Source organism: Colletes latitarsis, chromosome 1 (genome assembly GCF_051014445.1).
Source record: "Colletes latitarsis isolate SP2378_abdomen chromosome 1, iyColLati1, whole genome shotgun sequence".
NCBI lineage: Eukaryota > Metazoa > Arthropoda > Insecta > Hymenoptera > Colletidae > Colletes > Colletes latitarsis.
In genome coordinates this window covers 33,917,606-33,939,803 of record NC_135134.1, presented here as the reverse complement: position 1 = coordinate 33,939,803, position 22,198 = coordinate 33,917,606, and the positions used below count along the sequence as shown (strand labels likewise).

The 22,198-nt window shown below is 42.1% G+C and overlaps 2 long non-coding RNA genes across 3 annotated transcripts; both read left to right on the top strand.

Annotated features, from left to right (window-relative positions):
- Positions 1 to 11,959: 11,959 nt before the first annotated feature.
- Positions 11,960 to 14,688, top strand: LOC143340933 (uncharacterized). Of its 2 annotated transcripts, XR_013079528.1 has the most exons (5): positions 11,960 to 12,168; positions 12,266 to 12,433; positions 12,578 to 12,760; positions 13,820 to 14,366; positions 14,581 to 14,688. It is a non-coding gene; the product is annotated as an uncharacterized LOC143340933 (long non-coding RNA). The 2 variants fall into 2 exon arrangements; XR_013079526.1 differs by lacking the exon at positions 11,960 to 12,168 and having other exon boundaries at positions 12,242 to 12,433.
- A 137-nt stretch (positions 14,689 to 14,825) lies between these two features.
- LOC143341701 (uncharacterized) lies at positions 14,826 to 15,994 on the top strand. Its single transcript, XR_013079668.1, has 3 exons — positions 14,826 to 14,890; positions 15,721 to 15,850; positions 15,916 to 15,994. It is a non-coding gene; the product is annotated as an uncharacterized LOC143341701 (long non-coding RNA).
- The last annotated feature ends 6,204 nt before the right edge of the window (positions 15,995 to 22,198 follow it).

Genomic DNA, 22,198 nt, shown 5'->3' with positions numbered 1-22,198 from the left:
CACCTTCGCCTTTCCCGATTGTACCGGTATTGGTCGGGGGGGGGGGGCACCGCCTTGGCTTATGCCGGAAGGCGGCCAGCTTCCGGTCAATCATTTCCCCAATCCTCCTAAGAAGATCGTGCTCTGAGGAGGACGGGGAACTCTGCGCGGACGGAGTGCGGGCAGAAGGGCTTCTAGAGCCCCGCACCACCGCCGCCGCACCCCGCTTATTTGCCACTGCCGGAGGACGCGGTGGAGGAGGCGGGAGGATTGGAGGGAGGGCCGCGCCATTCCAGCACGCCTCTGCCGTCCTCGTACCCCGTCACTCCTCCTCCAACAGGAGCTGCAGACGGGCGTTCCGCCCGCTCAACTCCTGCGCCGCCTCCCTCACCTTTTGCGCAGCCTCTCTCGGGGCCTCTGCGACGCCGCTCTTCTGCCTCTTAAAGGAGCAGGATGCGGCCACCTTCTCCACCCGCCTCAAAGACGAGGAGATCCTCTCGGAAATCTCATCGGTTACCTTGTCCCTGAGGCAACTCAACATAACGACAGGGCTCATTGCCCTGCCCACACCGTCGACGGCCTGCCCCGTGCGCTTCCTCTTGGAGCCTATGTAGCTCCTGGTGGAGGAAAAGGACGAGACTGACGCAGTCTCGTCGTTCTCCTCCACGCTCCACGATGCCGGGCCAGGTGCTGAGTAAGGCGCGAGCGCCGTCACCCTAGCCCCAACTCCGTCTTCGTCCTCCTTCACCGAACTATCCCGTCCCATCCCCGTTTTAGTTAGAAAAGCCATACTGTTCCCACGCGTAGGTCGGAAATAAAGGTCCACCCGGGCAGAGCCGCCTTACCCGGGTAAGCCTAATACTCCGGGGGTTCGGCAGGTGCCCCCGGAAGTGGTCGCTTGGGATTGGGCCTTCTCCCCCAACCATGCATCCCATCGCCGCGCACCATAGCTTAGGATTCGAGGTCGATTTTATAGAGTCGCCATACTCGCGGCCCGGTCGGTTAAGCCAAGGCCCCCGTTCCTCCGGGCGTCACGTACCATTCACAAAACCAAAGAAGGAATTATGGATGGGTCGTTGTGACTACCAACAGGAGCCTTACGGTGTGATCAGCATCAGCTACCTCGGGGTCGCTACACCCCGTACTACGGCCAACGATTGCCGGACACAGCCCCTGAGGGACTAGCTTACTGCTTGCTAACTAGCTTACTGCTTGTTTACTAGCTTACTGCTTGCATGCTAGCTTACTGCTTGCTTACTAGCTGGCTGCATGCTTACTAGCTTGCTGCTTGCTTACTAGCCTACTGCTTTCTTACTATCTGACTGCTTTCTTACTAGCCTAATGCTTCCTGACTAGCTTCTTTCTTGCTTACAAGCTTAACGCTATGTCACTAATTTACTGCTTTCTTACTAGCATAGTGCTAGCTTACTAACTTACTGCTTGGTTACTAGCTTGCTGCATTGTTGCATACTTACTGCTTTCTTACCTGCTCACTGCTTGCTTACTAGCTTACTGCTTGCTTACTAGCTTACTGCATGCTTACTAGCTAACTGCTTTCTTACTAGCCCGTGGCTTGCTTACTAGCATGCTTGTTGCTTACTAGCTTACTGCTTGCATACTAGCATACTGCTTCCTTACTATCTCCCTGCTCGCTTACCAGGCCACTGCTTGCTTACTAGCTTACTTCTCGGTTACAAACATACTGTTTTCTTACTATCTTACTGCTTGCTTATTATCTTGCTGCTCGCTTACTAGCTTGCTGCTTGCTTACTAGCTTACTGCTTTCTCACTAGCTTACTGCTTGCTTGCTAGCATACTGCTTCCTTACTAGCATACTGCTTTGTTACTAGCTTACAGCTCGCTTACTAGCTCACTGCTTCCTTACTAGCTTACTGCTTGCTTACAACATTACTGCTTGCTTACCAGCTCACAGCTTGCTTACTAGCTAACTGCTCTCTTGTTACCTAACTACTTTCTTCCTAACTTACTACTAATGCTTCCTTACTAGCTTACTGCTTGCTTACTGTCTTACTGCTTGCTTACTAGCTTACTGCTTTTTTACTAACGCCTTCTTACGAACAAACTGCTTTCTTACCAGCTTACTGCTTGCTTACTAAGCTTACTTCTAGGTTACTATCATAGTGCTTTCTCACTAGCTTACTGCTGGCTTACAAGCTTGCTGGGTGCTTGCTAGCTTACAGCTTGCTTACTAGCATACTGCTTCCTTACTAGGTTCTTGGTCGCTTACTAGCTCACTGGTGGCTTACTAGCTAACTGCTTCCTTACCAGCTTATGACTTGCTGACTATCTTACAGCTTTGTTACTAGCTCACTGCTTTCTTTCTAGCCTGCTGCTTGCTATACAGCTTACTGCATGCTTACTTGTTCAATATTGACTACGCCGCGTGCGGCCAATCAACAGGAATGGGAAATCGTACGAGTCGAGACATCTATTGGACAAATCTGCTGCAATAGATCACTGTCTCGGTTTGTCGCGATTCCCCCCACCCGCGCGACAAAACTGCACGGTTCTACCTTTCCCGCAAGAAAGGAAACGCTCCTTCTCTTCCGGATCTCCGGCAATTATACGTGCTCGTGTTAAAACCAGAGAAAACGTGCTCGCGTTAGACCAGTTAAAACCGACCTCGGTTTCTGATCCGCTCAAGTCGCGGTTTCTTGTTAATAAACCCAACAAGATCGTTTTATTAAACAAATTATTTTAATTCAAGTGTACATAGTTAAGCTATTAAACTTAAGTGTATTTATAAACCAACCATCATCAAAGACAATATATAATTGGGTTCCCTTTTTAAACTACGTTACGTCTACAATTAATTTAATAAAATCGAGCCTATCCAGTGCCCTGGAAAGCAATCTCGATCGAAACAGTGCTTACTAGATTGCTGCTTCCTTACTAACTTACTGTTTGCTTAGCACCATACTGCTTCCGTACTAGATTCCTGCTCGCTTACTAGCTCACTGCTAGCTTACTAGCCTACTGCTTGCTTACTAGCCTACTGCTTCCTTACTAAATTGATGCTTGCTTTCTAGCTAACCGCTTGCTTACTAGCATACTGCTCTCTTGCTACCTAACTACTTTCTTACAAGTCTGCTGCTTGCTTACTAGCCTACTGGTTGCTTACTAGCTTACTGCATTCTCACCAGCTTACTGCTTGCCTACAAGCTTACTGTTTGCTTACTAGCTTACTGCTATCTTACTAACTCACTGCTTGCTTACAAGCTCACTGCTTGCTTACAAGCTTACTGATTGCTTACCAGCTTCCTGCTTGCTTACCAGCTTGCTGCTTGCTTTCTAGCTTACTGCTTGCTTACTAACATACTGCCTTCTTACTACCTAACTACTTTCATACTATCCTGCTGCTTTCTTACTAGCTTACTGGTTACTTACTATCTTACTGGTTGCAGCGAGCTTACTGCTTGCTTATTAGCATACTGCCTCCTTACTATCTTCCTGCTTGCTTACTAGCTTACTGCTTGCTTACTATCTTACTGATTTCTTACTAATTTACTGCTTGCTTTATAGCATACTGCTTGTTTACTGGCATTCTACTTACTAGTTTACTGCTTGCTTACTAGCGTAATGCTTACAAGCCTACTGCTTGCTTACTTGCGTAATTATTTACTTTAGCGTTTCCTCACCGATTTCGATGACCTTGAAATATGTTGTCAAGGTCACTGTTTTGAAGATTTTTTTTGTATACATGTTACCGTCGCTCGGCCTTAGTTTCCGAGATTTTTCGTCAAATAGATCGCTGCTACTACAATGAATTGTGTCTATACGTACGTGACTCTAGCAGCGTGTGTGTAAAGTTTGTAAAATTTATTTTACGAAAATAAGTGTGTTTTAAAAGCCCGTGATCATATTTTAATTATTGAGAAAAAAAGAAATTTTTTTTTTATTATTTTTATATGTGAGCGTAACATATGTATATTATTAATACGATTTCTCCAAATCAATACTTTAAGATTGGAAATTAATAAATTAAATTGAGAATCCACTCTTTGCCAGTATCGTGCGCGCTGTGGGATTTTTCAATAAGAAGAGTTCTTATTTTTATAACATAAACAAAACTTAGTAGTAGAATTGATAGTTGCAGAAATTAATTAATAATGATTTTCCTCGATATGTTTTCAGATAACCGTATAATTATCAATTTGTTATGACGAACTAAATATTATATGTTTGATTTGGCTTAACTTTGCATAAAAAAATAATTGTATCGATCCATCAAAATTAATAACGTGCACCATCAAACCGTTTAAACCACAAAAGAAAAGTGATCCCGTTTACCAGTTTAATACAAAGTATGGGTTGGATTAAAAATTTTAAAAGGACATAGTCGAATATTTTTATAGGTACAAAACATAGCGTTTCATTTTCATCAGAACAGTAACATGAGTTAGCAGGTAATGTCATAAAACTGTTTTACCCAGATATACCCCTTTTTACCTCGAGTATAAGGTAAAAAGTACGAGGTACGACTGAAAAATGAAGCGGTCATTCCATTCCATCATCATCATTAAATAGAAAATTTTGTAATTTCTTTGAAAACAGAACTTTCATTAGATGTACGTGGTGCTTGAAATTTTTATGTTTTGACTGTTTTTACGAAAAGTACCATCCAGATTCATGTACTTCGTACATTGAAAATAACATATTAAGTTATAAATGTTATTTTGGTTAAATTCAACTTTAAAAACGAAATATTCGAAGGGCATACAAAAATATGTCACATGTTATGTACGATTGCACGAAAATATGATTGAAAAAATAAAAAAATGATTTGTTCTACCAGGGTTCGAATCTGCAGAGTAAAAGAAGAAGCTCGAACTTGCAGGCAAACACCTTATCACTCACGGCCACGCTGATTAGTGGTGAATAGAATATAGTTCTATTTCTGAAAATAGTACCTGTAATAACTTTAATAATACATATCTTTAAGTAAAACCTAACCCAAAACCGGGTACCATTCCAACTTTTTCTTGTTAGAACCGAGTTTTCAATTTGTCTTAGCGAAAGAAACAGCTGTTTAATAAGCTGCTCACCTGTTTTCAATTACCAAACATTTATTTCTCAATTAACCCTTCGCGAGTGGGACCATTTTGCAAATTATTCTGAAACATTTGTAGTATTCGTTTTCAATGCGATTTAAGTAAGCATGTAATGTATAAGATTTCATCTCATTTAATTTTTTCTTTTCCAGAGAAGGCAGAGAACAAACTTATTTAATTTTTTTGTTACAGAAAATTTCATTCTTGCCAAGATTTATATGAAACATTTAAAAGATTTTTCATAAATTATGCCTATGGATCGGAAGGAACAACTATAAAACAAGAGGTAAAAAATTTTTCAAATCGTACTAAAAAAACTATTTTCGGTTGTGGGGGTAAATTACAATCATTTTTGGTCATTACACATACTCCCGAAATCCTACGCATTTTCGAGAAAAAAATTCCTTACCGAAAATCTAATTAGGTGATAGACAAAAAAAAAAATTTCAAATCGTTCTGGAAAAATTATTTTCGGTTGTGGGGGTCAATTACAATCATTTTTGGTCATTACACATACCCTCGAAATCCTACCCACTTTCTAGAACAAAATTCGAGAAGGTGTGAAATTTTTCGACGAAATTAAAATATTTCAAATCGTTCTGAAAAAAACATTGTTAGCTGTGGGGGTCAATTACAATCATTTTTGGTGAATAGACATACCCCCGAAATCTTGCGCATTTTCGAGAAAAAAATTCAGGACGGACATAACTTTTTAACGAAGCTTCCATCAACAAATTGGTATTCTTGATTTTTCTCTTATTTTGGCCTCTAGAATTCCCTATTAAAATTTTCCCCTGTATATACAGGGTGTTCTCGGCCACCTCTGGGAAAAAATTTAATGGGAGATTCTACAGGACGAAATAAGATGAAAATCAAGAATATTAATTTGTTGATTGAGGCTTTGTTAAAAAGTTATTAACGTTTAAAGTTCCGTCTGTAGAACGTCTGTAAATCTGCGAGCAGCTGGGTGCGCGCAGTAGGTTAAAGCAGGTCAGTCTTAGTGGTTCTCACTTACAAAACTGTAAGGCTGTCGATATGTCGGTAAGTAGAGTTTCTTATGCTAAGTGAGAACCAGTACCGCGCGTATGCAGTTGTTCACAAATTGCCGTTCTGCAGGCGAAACTTTATACGTTAATAACTAATATCGTTTTGGTTTGTTTGCCCTTTAGACTATTCCATTAAATTTTTTTCCAGATGTAGCCGAACACCCTGTACCCTGTACGTAAGAAGCTAATATTATTAACATAGAGAATGTGTATGGTCTAAATAAATTTGTTAAATAATTGTCATATACAGAGGTGAAGCAAAGATATGGATATTCAATTGATTCAAATAGCCTGCCTTAACTTGTCTACCAATTTAAAAAGCAACTAAGAGTCAACTAAGGACTTTGTGGTGACCAAAGGGTCGCGCCAAGCCAGACAGAAGGCACTGACTCGCTAGGGAATTGTTCTAGCAAGTCGCCACAGTATAAATTGCAAGCCTGACGGCGCACCAAGAGAATACTGGTGCAAAGCAGAGACCCCGGACGGAGCCCAGAATGCACCACAGGCATCTCATTCTACTTTCTCACATTATACCACATCACGCGTACGTGAGCTCATAGTTTCGGAGAGTTGACAAAGAGACAAACTCGAATAATACCCGAAATGAGCGCGGATGCAGTTCGGATCGTCTCGAGAAAGTCGAGAGAGAACGGCTCACATTTGTCTTCTAGCTCTTGAACAACTGAAATCCGATCTCGCGTCAACAACATACAATATACATTTCGAATCTTGACTGCTCAGGCATTTTTATTTTTCAACCTATGTAGACACATATAATCGAAGTATAGTACCATAACGAACAAAAATTTTGAAAAATGTTTTAAAGAAAATAGACGTTTATTTAAAACCTTCTTACATATCCCAATATCGCACTGCGCAAGACGAACTCATTAAACAAAATTAATGAATTGGAGTGGGACGTACTGACACACCACCCACCATACGAATGTTGAAAAATTAATCAATTAAAAATACTTTGACACCTAATTAAATCTACCCTTATCTTCAATGAAAACTAGTTAAGCACCTAAGAAAATTACCCAACACATTTAAAAACGCTTAAGATTACATACATTGCAATTAAATATCGCATTAATTTTAGATATTTGAACATAGAATAAAATTCGTAAAACAGTGTTGTTTTCGAGGTACGTAACCGACCAGAGGATTCTCAGTCGCTACGTCCGTTACGCGACACAATACAAACTGGAAAAACCACGATTCTCGGGATTTTTTTAGAAAGTCACACGATCGACCAAGTAACGTTCGATTTCGATCAAGCGGTTCAGTGCACGCGTATAGAGAAGGTACGATTATTATACAGGGTGTTCGGCCACCCCTGAGAAAAATTTTAATGAGGGCTTCTAGAGGCCAAAATAAGACGTAAATCAAGAATACCAATTTGTCGATGGAGTCTTCGTTAAAAAGTTATTAACAATTAAATTTAAAAAATTCAAATCGTTCTGGAAAAATTATTTTCCGTTGCGGGGGTCAACTACAATCATTTTTGGTGAATAGACATACCCCCGAAATCCTACCTACCGTGAAAACGGTTGTTCGACGGAAAAAAAATTCAATTCAAATCGTTTTGGAAAAATTATTTGCGGTTGCGGGGGTCAATCACAATCATTTTTGGTGAATAGACATACCCCCGAAATCTTGCGCATTTTTGAGAAAAAAATTCAGTACCGACGGAACTTTAAACGTTAATAATTACTTTTTAACGAAGTCTCCATCAACAAATTAGAAAATTATTTTCTTCTATCTACTGTAATTAAGAGTCAAATTTAAGAAATAAACGGCTTAATCGTATAAGGCGACTAAGCGAAAATAAATTCAACTTGCACCGATTATTTTCCATTTTCCCAGCGTTCCTTCCCTCGAGATCCGGACGAGGTTAGGTTAGGCGAGGTGTTTAAACCTCTTCCCCTTAAAACACATTGCTTTAACAGTATAATAACAAAATACTTAACTGTCCAATTACATCTACTCTTACATCCAATGCATTCTACTTTAATATCCAAAGAAAATAACTAAAAAATCATTTTAAGTTCCACGTTACCCTTTTTTTAATACTTCTTTATTTATTTATTTATTTATTTACGGATTTGTACACCCTTTGTTGATATAATACAGTTGCATAATATGTATAAAAGTCACATTAATTGCGTATAATATGAGATGCAGTGCGTACAACACTAATGACATGCTATTTCAAGGAATACGGAGAACTGTTAAAAAAGTCCATATGCTGGCTAAACTGGTTAGCTTGGACATATGGTTAATACAATTATTGTATGTATAATGTCGTTTAAATGTTAGAATATAGAATAATTCCATATTTCCATATAATCCATATAATTCCATATTTATACGTAGTTATTGATGATTTTATAAACAAACAACATATCATATATAGTTCTACGTTGTACTTTTCTAAGAAAATAAATTTTTCACGTGAAATTTTCTGCATAAACCTCTTAAATAACTTTATTCTTGGTAAAAAAAAAAAACAACACCAAGCTGTAGTAAGAATGTTGAATAAGCATTACATGAAAGACTACTTTTTAATACAGAAAAGTATTAATAAGAAAGAATTGAGAAGTAATATATGAAAGATGAATTGTGGTCTGGTTAGGTCTGGGTTAAGTTAATAAAAGGATAGACTTTCTCTGAACCAACGTGAGTAGATATATTTTGTCTTCGGCCCTAACCAACGAGTCTGCCAGTCTACACTGGGCGATGAACTGATCGACTTGGGACGGGTTCCCATCAAAATGGGGTATGAAGTTGACGATCAAGTTGTATGGCGTGCGCGACGGAGTTTTCAGAGTTTCCGGCGACGAGATCAATACGGGAGATTGAACCGGAGTTACGTGCTATTACGGAGAATGTGCTTTTAATTATGTTTAAGGGACCGTCTGTCGCGTTGGACCCGTGAATTATTGACTGTACGGGAACTAAACTTGTTTCGTTAATTCGCGGTACTACGGTTTCGGAAGTAGGGGGGTCTACGTGGGGAGATTTTAGTAATTCTTCTGTGAATATTCCACTATTACCACTCAGACGCAGCTTACGGCTTCTTTTAGCCCTCACGAATTTCTTTAAAAACGGCGGCATTTTATCGACTAATTAAATCTGATTAAAACGAACATATCAGACTAGAACAAATAAATTTAGCTACTAGTCTGCGCAGCGATTATTATTATTGTAGTACTACACTTACAGTTTGCTAGCGATTACGACGGAAACGCTCTAAAATGTTACTAATTGGTTCTCCTGCGACAGGGATTTTCTGCTCGTCATCGATCTGCTGCGTTGGCGGTCTGCGTTCCGGAACAGGATGTTGGAAATCGGTGATGGTCCGTAATGTCCTCCACGTGTTCCGATCGTCGGCGATGTTCGTCTCTCTGCTTTATAGGAACCTCGTTCGGTGGCGTTCGTCTCTCCGTGCTGAGTAAGGCGGAAGCTCAACCGCGATGTGAACAGGGTGCATGTGATAACGGTGGTGGCTTGCACGGCCGCTGAAATCACCCGTCTCCGGTATTTACCCGTGCCCTTAGGGAAACCGTGCGAAAACCCAGAGAGCCGATGCACTGATTCTGATGTTCACTTTGTATGGTAGAAGTTCAATAAAACAGTTCGCCAAAATTCAGTCTATTGAAGCGCACACTCGCGAGCCGGCAAAATTTGTCCTAGGTCCGATCGTGATTCTAATTTACTTTAAACCAATCCCACCGCTGACACCAAAAATATGTTGCGTCCCGTTGACGGTGGTTTCGGGAAATAAGAAGGTGGGCTGGTGCCTGTGGAGCGCTGAACCGCTCTGCTCGGCGAGGCACGCAAAAAATCAAACTACTCGATACGTTTAAAATACTTCAACAAAATTTATTCGTTACTTGTCGGTTCAGTGTGTGCTCTTTAGATATTTTCCGATTGAGATTGAAAATCGTTCTTTATTACGGGACGACAGATCGAATAGACTGAGAGTGCCGGGCGAGCGAGGCCCTGTCTTATATACCCAGGTCTCGATCGTCCTTTGGTTCTTTCCTTTGTGCCGGTTGCAAAAGTTGCCGGCGCGTGTCACGGAACATTCTCGATCCTTCGAGCGAGGTTCCGCGACACGCGCAGTCGATCGATCCCTGCACCTGGCCCGAATCGGTTGCCCACGGCACCGTTTGCCCGGGCTTCCAGCCATGCAACACATACATACAACCTACCTCTAACGGTCTAAACTACATTGTATATACAAAGTAACTGTAACGGTCTACAAATGCTCGGTTTTTGGCTGGATTTGCCCGCGTTGAAAACATACAATTGCATTGTTTATTACAATACGCTGGTCAATTTGAATTTCGCTCCTAATCAGAATGCAGTTACATGACTCTACACTCGACAGTGAATAATCGGGTTTCAATTAATTCCCGCTGCGGCGCTACGTACATCAAACCCACGTTCACGCGAATGCGTAACAGTGTCAAAGGATGCCGTGTGTAGGGGACAAGCATCCCTGTATAGGGAAATTCTCTTTTACAAATTGATAGTGTGTTGTTGCAGAACACGTGGTCGGTGGGTTAGTGAAATAAGGTCGTGGGCCGGTGCCCGTGGAGCGCTGAACCGCTCTGCTCGGCGAGACGCGCGGAAATCAAACAACTCGATACGTTAAAAATACTTCAACAACTTTATTCAGTACTGTTCTTTAGATGTTTCTAAATAGCGATTGAAAACGTTCTCTAGCGCAGGACGATAGCTCGTATAGACTGAGAGAGACCCGGCCACGCGGGCTCGGTCTTATATATCCAGTCGTCCCGATCGGCGTTTGTTTCTTCCTTTCCCCGGTTGCCAAGTTCTCGGCGCGTGCCATGGAATATTCCCGATCCTTCGAGCGAGAACCGGCGACATGGCCAACCGAGCGATTCTTACACACACACATATGCGCGCCACAAGCATACAGCCTACCTCTAACGGTCTAAACTACATTGTATACACAAAGTATCGGCAACGGTCTACAAATGCTCGGTTTGCGCCTAGATTTCCTCGCGTTGAATTTCCTACAATAATAATACGCATTACAATACGCGAGTTCGTTTGAATCTCCCTCGCTCAAATCGCAGCCTCGATAGTGATAAAACCAGTTCCAGCAATTTCCCGTCGCGCCGCTGTATGTACATAAACCCTACGTCATGCAAATGCGTAACACCTTCCCCCTTATACAAAAAGGTGTTTTCATAAAACAGCTTTTAAGCAAAAGTCAGCATTTATTATTATTACCCTGAGCCAGGTCGGTGTCGGTTAACAATATTTACCACGTACAATATACTCATACTTATCACGCGCTTTATGATTTCGAGATTACTTAATATCCGCAGGGAAATAGTTAATATATTCCGGTATCGACATGTATTAAACTATACGGTTAACAAAAGTCGGTGTGGTGATTTGCAGTAAGCTATACAGCGACAGTTGGGATATACATTATATACGGAGAACATAAATTAGAGCGTAGTCCCGAATCCGCAAAACATTACATTGAGTAACTACATCGAGTATTACAGGTTATTTACTTTATTTAATCTCTCTCGGAGGGAGAGTCCGGCCTTATATGCGCTAGTTTTAATTTATTGGTGTGCACTATCTTAAACCTATTTTTCATTAACTCTATTTCGGCAATTAAATCGCTAAATAATCGGTTTATCTTATAGGGGCCTAACCAAGTACAATCGAATTTGGAGGTTCTGGGCTCCTTAAGCAAGTATACCATATCGTTTAAATCAAATTTACAAGGTCTAAGTGTTTGATCATAATAATTTTTTACTTTTCTGTTTCGCCCTTTCTAGATTCTGTGCAGCAGTCGTCTGAGTAGTAGTGATCTTTACAAAGAGTTCATCTAGATGTTGCGCGAACGTTCTGGGTGCTGAACCCGTGGAGAATTTTGAGGGAATATTGGCCCTTTCACCAAAAATCAGTTCATGGGGGGTAAAGCCAGTAGCCTCATGCACAGAAGTATTGTACGAGAAAATGCAAAATCTTATCCACTCATCCCAATCGGTCTTTGTGCAGTAATGTTTGAGGTAATTAATGAAGACACGGTGTGCCCTTTCAAGGGAGCCCAATGATTGTGGGTGAAAAGCGGTAGAGGTTATTCTCTGGATTTTAAAAATTTTACAGAAGTTCTTCATGACCTGACTAATAAAATTCCTGCCTTGGTCGGTGTGAATAGCTCCCGGACATCCAAACCTACTGATGAATTGTTCAGCAAGAGCGTGAGCAACGCTTATGGTATCTATGCTACGTAGCGGGATTGCATCTGAATACTTTGTGAGGTTATCTTGCAGGGTAAGTAGGTACTGATTACCTCTTTTAGTTACGGGTAGGGGCCCAACTATATCCATTTGCACCTTTTCAAATGCGCGTTTAGGGGTGTCGGTAATTCGCATCGGCTGTTTTGTTTGCCTAGTATGATTCTTGTTCCTTTGACAGGTGGGGCACGAACGAACGAACTCTACGATTTCCTTTGCCATACCGGGCCAGTAAAACCGTTCCTGGATAAGTTGATGAAGTTTAAAGGAGCCACGGTGACCTCCGACTACCGATTCATGGTGCTCTTTAATAATCTGTGACCGGTCCGACCTTGGCGGGATTATAGCCTCCCTACTGCAGATGGTAATGCTATATTGTGGGTCGTTGAAGATTTCCCTAAGTAAGTTTAATATACGATTCCGCGCGGAGGGGTCGAATTTATCCGGGTTTATCAGGATACTGAAGGTATCCGACCGTAAAGAGTCCAGTAGATTTTTAAGAGATTTCAAGGAGTTTTGAACATGATCAAAATTCAATTCATCTTGGGGACAAGATTTGAAAAATAAAAAGAAAACCGAATATCTGTTCTGAGGGAACGCCATGGCATTCCCAACATTTAATTTATATTGTCGCACCTGGTCCATTGATAAACCTATTCGACTTAGAAGTCCCTTGGTGGTATGGGAAATATCAGTACCGGTGAGAGGGATGAAGTGGACAAGATTATCGCGCCGTGCAAAAAGGTGCCCCTTCAGATAGAATACAGTAGGGGAGGATCGCGTCGGCTCACCCATATCGGGGGTGGTGATTAAAATTCTCCTTCCGGCATCGATTCCATTTTCGTCGTGGACATTCTGTGTAATTAAAAGGGTCTCTACAGGGTCTCCCGGGTTTAATATCGAGGTCACACCACTGGATATCCCTGTGCGGTCCTGGTCATCCCCATTCACACTTCCACCTGGCATCACCCGCCAGGATACACGCAAACCTCGGTCCACCTGACCGAGTTGCAATCATCCACCCGGTCCACCTGACCGGATGGGATACTCATTCACACGGGGCGCCCCTCTCCCCTGAGACGACACAGGTTGCACGTCGAGTACAGATTCCCTCTCACGGCCCCCGAAGCGGGTTCCTGGGGTTCGGATTATACACCCGTTAGCCAACGGAAGACCGAGTTGAGGAGACTCTGGGGTACTCGACTGGGGTGTTCCTTCAGGAAGTTCTCTCGCGACATCTATTACCGAGCATGCTTTTTCCGAATCGAAAATCTTTACTACGCCGTCGGTGACCTCGTTTACTTTCCCCTCTGTTTTCCTGCGCGCTAGGAACACAGAGGCAATGAATCTATCGTTCTCCGCGGATTGCGCGTCATCTGCCCTGTCCGTTTCGGAATCTACGATCGGTGGTTTGTCTGCGCAGACTTGCACCCTTCCCAGACGCCTCGGACAAGGACTAGAATCTGCGCCCGATTGTACCGTGGGATCGGGATTCGCGTCGGCATCTACGGGATTGCGCGAGAGTGCGTCGGCGTTCGCATTGACTCTACCAGGCTTGTATATTATGTTATAATCGTACTCGTTTAGCCTTATTCGCCATCTCATTATTTTAGAAGTGGGGTCCTTAACATTGTGCAGCCACACTAAGGGACGATGGTCCGTGACCAAGGTGAATTGCCGGCCGTACAAATAGGGTCTGAAATGCTCTACTCCGAATAAAACTGCCAGAAGCTCCTTTTCTATCGTGGAATAATTAATTTCGGCCTCGTTCAATGTTCTAGATGCGTAAGCTACAGGGAGGTCCTTTCCTACTGTTCCTTGACTTAGAATGCCACCCACCGCAAAGTCGGAGGCGTCCGTGGTGACGAGAAATGGTCGCGAAAAATCGGGGAATTGAAGCAAAGGTTCCGCACAAATGGCATCCCTTAGAATTTCGAAAGAGCTTTGAACTTCCGGAGTCCAGTAAAAAGGTACATCTTTCTTTAAAAGTTTCGTTAATGGTTTTGCGGTTTTAGCCATATCGGGGATGAATCGTCTGTAGTAACCTACCAGTCCTAGAAATTGTTTAATATTTTTCCGCGTGCGGGGTACTGGGAAATTTTTTACAGTTCGAATTTTATCTGGGTCAGGCTTGACTCCCTCACTGGTAATCTTATGACCCAAATATGCAATTTCTTTTTGCAGGAAACGACATTTCGTCGGTTGAAGGGTTAGTCCAGCATTCTGCAGCCGAGCCAGAAGGGCCCTCAGTTTACGTGCGTGTTCCGAAAGAGAAGCCGCGTAAATAACAATATCGTCCATGTAGACGAAAAGTTCGATTCCCTGCAACCCGGATAACGCGAGGTCCATAACTCGCTGAAAGGTGGTTGGCGCGTTCCTCAGGCCGAAAGGCATCCGATTGAATTCAAAGTGGCCGTGGGGGGTGGGGAAAGCCGTTTTGGACTTGGACGCCGGATCTACGGGGATTTGATGAAACCCGGAGGCCAAATCTAAGGTACTAAAATATTTAGCCCCTCCTAATTGATCTAAGATCTCGGTAATGTTAGGGAGAGGATAGGCATCCGCTACGGTTTTTTCATTCAATTTACGGTAGTCGATGACCATTCGCCATCGGGGCGTTCCGGAGGGATCTGGCTTTTTAGGGACGACCCATAAGGGGGAATTATATGGGGACATTGAGGGCTGGATTATTTCACTGTCGAGCAAGGAACTTATCTGGTTTTCTATTTCACTTTTATGAACCGGTGGAAACCTGTACTGTTTTGTATTTATCGGTAATTTGTCTGTAGTATTGATGGAATGGTGGGGGACATTAGCGGCCTTTAGTTTATCGCCCAATAAATGAAATTGGTATGGAAATTTACTGATGATTTCTAATATACTCATCCTTTCGATTTCGTGAAGGTGATTCAAGTCGAGTGCTTTAATGAGAACGCTCAACCTTCGGGCGTGGTCTTCGGATTTGCCTACGGTCGGGTTTTCCGTACGGGAGGATCGAGATGCCGCGGGTCTCGAATCGAATTCTTCCAAATTTACAGGGGGAATCGTTACGGTGACGTGATCGCACGTGGTATTAATCGTGTATAACTTGACGAAACCGTTTCGCTGGCTGGCTAACACCTCGCCTATGAAAATACCGGATCCGGCCTCAATCCGTTTGACATAACCCGACGCGTTGCTATTCCTTGCAGGGGCCGAGATTAGGACCTTGGTTCGCGGGAGAAGATAATGCGATGAAAATCCGGATGCGAACGGATCCTGTTCGAATTGCATCATGCATGGAAAGTCCTCTTTAAATCTGAGAGTTGCCCGTTGTTTTTGCAGAAACGGTACTCCTAAAATGCCTGCCTCGGAGATAGGGAAATCTACGTCTACCAATTGGAAGTGTATCGGGATATCCCAGATGGGTATGATGACCTCGCCTCGCGTGTGAACCGTCCCTGAACTTATGCCGGTGAGATGATAAATTACCCTAGTATTAACCATTATATCCGAATTTACTTCGCCCTGTTTAATTAGGTTAAGTTGGGAGCCGGTGTCGACCAGGAATTTAGCGAAACCGCGGTGGAAATAGCTGTGGAGCAAGGGGACAATTGGCGATTTCGCGATACGACTCAAACCTGCTTCATAGCAGATGCAGTGGACTCGGCGCGGGAAATCAAGGGGCCCCTCCGCCTCGCGCCCGTTGACGGAGACCCCTTGGGGTTTAAAGGGTTGGTCCAGGGATTTCGTTCTAGATTCCGCCCTTGGTTCATGGAGAGTAAGGGGACTGGGGGCCGCGTATCCCTAGGCACGTGATTCGAACCGTACCGATGGCCCTGACTTTCCTCGCGCCCCGTTCCCCCGCATCGTCGGTATCTTGGCGTGTTTGATTGGGGCCCATGGAATCGGTTATTAATCGCGCCGCGACAGTCCGCGACTAGATGTCCCACTTCCCCGCAACGGAAACAGGCTCGCTCCCGTATTTCAGTCCTACATATCCGAGGTCGATGATCCCGGGCAGTGTCCGCGGGTCTCGGGGTCCGCGCGAAACCGGCCAGGCTTTCAATCCTGGAGGCTAGTTTAATGATCGTTCTTAGATCCCGCCCATCGTCCCTTGATACGATCCCCGCGACAATGTCGTTCCGAAGGCCCCTCAGGAAATCACGAACCGCATTCTCCATAATTAATGCTTTAATCCCGACAAAATGCTCGGGACCGTAATTCTCGCGCGCTGTCTGTACCCCCCGGTCCACAATCCCGAGCACCCGATACCCGAATTCCTCAATCGTTTCGCGATCATGCCGCTGCACGCCCCGTAACTCGGTTTCCAAGTCATTAAGGCTGAATTTCCGGGGATACGCGACTTTAATTAACCTTATCAAGGCTTCTACCGTCCGGGGGGGGGGGGGGGGAATCATCACCTACAATCCCGCGGAAAACTGAGTGCTGTATCCGACTTTGAATTAACGCGAGCAAGTACGGTTTTTCCTCTATCCCAACCAACGAGTCCGCCAATCTACACTGGGCGATGAATTGGTCGACTTGGGACGGGTTCCCATCAAAATAGGATATGAGGCCGGAGACTAAATCATATGGCATGCGCGACGGAGTTCTCGGAATTTCCGGCGGCAGGGTCGAGACGGGAGATCGAACAGGGGTGGCGATCGAGTTAACGGAAAGAATTTGAGAGGCACACGACATAGGGGGTGACGAGAACGTGCTGTTAATTATGTTTAAGGGACTGTCTGTCGCGTTGGACCCGTGAATTATTGGCTGTACGGGGGTTAAACTTGTTTCGTTAGTTCGCGGTACCACGGTTTCGGAAGTAGGGGGGTCTATGTGGGGAGATTTTAGCAACTCTTCCGTAAATGTCCCACTACCACCACTCAGACGCTGCTTACGGCTCCTTTTAGCCCTCACGTATTTCTTTAAAAACGGCGGCATTTTCACCGACTAACTAAATCTAATTGAGGCGAGTATATCAGACTAGTACAAACAAATCTAGCTACTAGTCTGCGCAGTGATTATTACTAACGTAGTACTACACTTACAGTGCGCTAGCAATTACGACGGAAACGCTCAGGAACGTCGCTGATCGGTTCTCCTGCAACGGGGCCCTCCACTCGTCGTCGGTCTGCTGGGCTGGCGGTCTGCGTCCCGGACGAAGATGCTGGAAACCGGCGATGGTCCGCGATGTCCTCCAGGTGCTCCAGGCGTCAGGGGATGGTCCGTGATGTCCTCCAGGTGTTCCAGTCGTCGGCGATGATCCGTGATGTCCTCCAGGCGTTCCAGTCGTCGGCGATGTTCGTCTCTCTGCTTTACAGGAACCTCGTTCGGTGGCGTTCGTCTCTCCGTGCTGAGTAAGGCGGAAGCTCAACCGCGACGTGAACAGGGTGCATGTGATAACGGTGGTGGCTTGCACGGCCGCCGAAATCACCCGTCTCCGGTATTTACCCGTGCCCTTAGGGAAACCGTGCGAAAACCCAAGGAAGAGCGGATGCACTGATTCTGATGTTCACTTTGTATTATAGAAGCTCAATAAAACGGTTCACCACAATTCAAAGTTTTGAAGCGCGCACTCGCGAGCCGGCAAAGTTTGTCTAGGGTCCGAATGTAATTCCAATTTACTTTAAACTGATCCCACCGCTGTCACCAAAAATATATGTTGCAGAACACGTGGTCGGTGGGTTAGGGAAATAAGGTCGTGGGCCGGTGCCCGTGGAGCGCTGAACCGCTCTGCTCGGCGAGACGCGCGGAAATCAAACAACTCGATACGTTAAAAATACTTCAACAACTTTATTCAGTACTGTTCTTTAGATGTTTCTAAATAGCGATTGAAAACGTTCTCTAGCGCAGGACGATAGCTCGTATAGACTGAGAGAGACCCGGCCACGCGGGCTCGGTCTTATATATCCAGTCGTCCCGATCGGCGTTTGTTTCTTCCTTTCCCCGGTTGCCAAGTTCTCGGCGCGTGCCATGGAATATTCCCGATCCTTCGAGCGAGAACCGGCGACATGGCCAACCGAGCGATTCTTACACACACACATATGCGCGCCACAAGCATACAGCCTACCTCTAACGGTCTAAACTACATTGTATACACAAAGTATCGGCAACGGTCTACAAATGCTCGGTTTGCGCCTAGATTTCCTCGCGTTGAATTTCCTACAATAATAATACGCATTACAATACGCGAGTTCGTTTGAATCTCCCTCGCTCAAATCGCAGCCTCGATAGTGATAAAACCAGTTCCAGCAATTTCCCGTCGCGTCGCTGTATGTACATAAACCCTACGTCATGCAAATGCGTAACAGTGTGTATCGCGTAGTAAATTTAGTATGTAAGTGTTAGCACAGTGTGCTGCATAGGGATTTTGGGAGGTAGAAGTTAGTGGAAGATGCGCGCTCAACCATGGCCACGAGAGAAGAGGGAATTCCGTAGCCGGGTATAACGGGGTTAAGGAGGGATATCAGAGAAGCATTTGTATTACACATGTGGCATATTAAATATATTCTTATTGTTATAATAAGCAGTGAGTTTTTATTATACGCATAAACACGCGGAAAAAGATACACGGAAATTGGTAACGCGATATTCCTTCCCAACACAAATGTCGACGGAATCCCGACGTAACACCTGTATTCACGAGTTGTTATTAATGAAGTTGAAGGTAGACGATCAACGAAGATTCACACGTAACCAGTCTTCCGAATTCAAGGACACTTCAATTTGGCGACAAGCATGGGATGCTCGTCGAAACTTTTCGTGTAAAAGTATACGTTGAGAAAGTAGCACGTGAAATTTATTTACATAACCTAAATCGAGCACGTGTTCTACCTCACTTACGGGCACGAACGTAAGGCGATTTATACAGTCGATATCGCCGGTTTTTACAAAAGGTAAGTTTTAACATTTAAGTAAACAAAGCCTCTGTAAGTTTTATTTTCCATACTTCAAAACTCAAAATAAATACATGAAAAAAGAAAAAACGTTCTTGACAAGTCCTATAAAATACTCCAGTTCAGTTTGTTCATAATTCATCGGTAAAAGAATCTAACTCTATGTTATCCAATACACAAGATATAAAGTCAGTTTCTCCTTTCATTATTAGATACGTTGACTTTAATTTTATAAATTATGATGATAAGTATGATGATTTTACAGAAAGAGTTTATTTTTAATATTAAAGATTTCCTATATAAAGACAAGAAGAATATTTTTACCAATATCTATCTATCTATCTTACTATTCTTCCCACTTGACCCACTTACTTTAACGAGTCTGAGTAAATCATCAGTACTATCTCTATTTTTATTAATAAAAATAGAACATAACATAGAACTTAATATTATTAGTCACACTACTAATAAAATGAATCTGTGATTCCATATCCAAAGATATAGTAAAAGTTACAAAATTCAGATTATTCAAGTTACTTCTATTACTCGTCAAATTTTTTATGAAATTCTATGCTAATTCATGCTCTTTAAAATATTTATAATCTACTGGAACTTTTAGTTAACTTTATGTTTTAATAAATCAATAATCAAAGTATCTATAATTAATATTAAAATCAAATGAGAGTGTCAAAATAGTATTAATATTATCTTTTATTAATACTATCAATCTCTGATATTTAAATTTTATTAAATATTTTAAATCTGTTATCACCTTGTTCAAATAATATTTTGGGATGGATTTTTTAAGATTGGAATGAAGGGAATTCAGTTGTGAATTTTTATGAGGAATAAAGGGATATTATACTATCAACATGTATATCGTTCTTTAACTTGCCCATTTAGGGGTAACATGTTCTGCATAAATAGATATTTATATACTTGTATAAATACCAACACTAAAATCATGTAAATATCTAAATCATTTTTAAATCTATGATTTGGAAAATTTTAGGGACTTGGAACTTAATTCATCTTTTATCTTACAGTTTTATCACACTTAGATAAAAATCATAATTAAACTTATATATAAAACAATTTAATTTATTTTGCATAGAAACAGTCCTCTTCGTGTCTTTATATTTTCAATTTCTATGACCAAAAATTCGAAATTCGTTTCATTTTTACAGAAAAAGTGACAGGGATGTCCCAATCGGTAAGTATCATTTATCGATTATCTTAAATATCTTATTATTTTCTTTCTCATGTCACTTACTTTTTCATGTAATTTGAATACTTTTCTAAAGTAATCTTTTGTAAAATGTTCTTGTTAAGAACCCAATAATATATAATGTATGGCGGCTAATAGTGGCGTGTTATTTATATTAATGAGGAAAGAGTTAGAAATGTTTTTTCGTTTTTGTATCAATTCAAATCAGTTATTATATTATTATATTATTTAAATAAGTTTCTCCGTTTCAGTTTTCTTCAAGCACTTATCGTTTCAGTTTCTTCAATCGTTTATCGTTCAGTTCCTACAGCTATTTAAAAACCTCTCTAATATATGTATAATATGGTAAATGTATTAGGTTGTGAACGCTGGTGTGTAATGTGATGACAAATAAAGTAAAGAAGAATGTACAAGGAAACGCGAGAGGAGAGCGAGAGGCCTTTGGGGTTAATTTGTCCGTCAGAAACGAGATTGGAGGCGTCTCGCGGATTCGCGGATTGGATAGAAACCCCGCATCGTTGGGATTCTTTCCCAAGCCCACGGGTAAGGTTGTCGTAAGCGGCATCCTAGGCCCGGTAGACCAAAGGGGGAAAACGTGAGCGTCTTCCCAAAATCAAGGTCCACGAGCACGGTAGACCGATCAGGTCGAGCCGAGGCCGTTAGGATGAGCGAAGCCGCGAGACGAGCCCTACAACATTGAGGTAGGGAGGATTAAGACGGTTCCGCGGCAGTACGCGTCCGGAATTCATTCTGGTCTGAGATGTCGTATCGACAAGACGATCCTCTGGCTCTCTTATCGTGCTTCGCTTAAATTTTTGTTATTCATCCTATTGACTTTTGTTGGCCTGCTGCTTATCCTGGGTTAGTCCTATAACAGTTCTGTTAATAAATTATCTAATAAATCTATATCAGAATTAGGTAATTCTCTTATAAGATAAGTGAAATCAATGAAGACGAAGTTGCCAATATCAATCAAGTCAACTACTTTTGGTAATACATTTGGTTAAACATTCTTTCTTAATTTTTATCTCTGAATTTTGAGATTACACAGATTAAAAAATTTGTCTCTCTTTATTATTGTATCTATTTTTTCAGAGGGTAAATAGATTCGTCATCCCCTTTTTCATTTAGCTTATCTTCATTTTCTTTCTTTCTTTCTTTCTTTCTTTATTTGAAATTTGAAAAGTCTATCCTTCTTTTATTAACTTAACCCAGACCTAACCAGACCACAATTCATCTTTCATATATTACTTCTCAATTCTTTCTTATTAATACTTTTCTGTATTAAAAAGTAGTCTTTCATGTAATGCTTATTCAACATTCTTACTACAGCTTGGTGTTGTTTTTTTTTTTTACCAAGAATAAAGTTATTTAAGAGGTTTATGCAGAAAATTTCACGTGAAAAATTTATTTTCTTAGAAAAGTACAACGTAGAACTATATATGATATGTTGTTTGTTTATAAAATCATCAATAACTACGTATAAATATGGAATTATATGGATTATATGGAAATATGGAATTATTCTATATTCTAACATTTAAACGACATTATACATACAATAATTGTATTAACCATATGTCCAAGCTAACCAGTTTAGCCAGCATATGGACTTTTTTAACAGTTCTCCGTATTCCTTGAAATAGCATGTCATTAGTGTTGTACGCACTGCATCTCATATTATACGCAATTA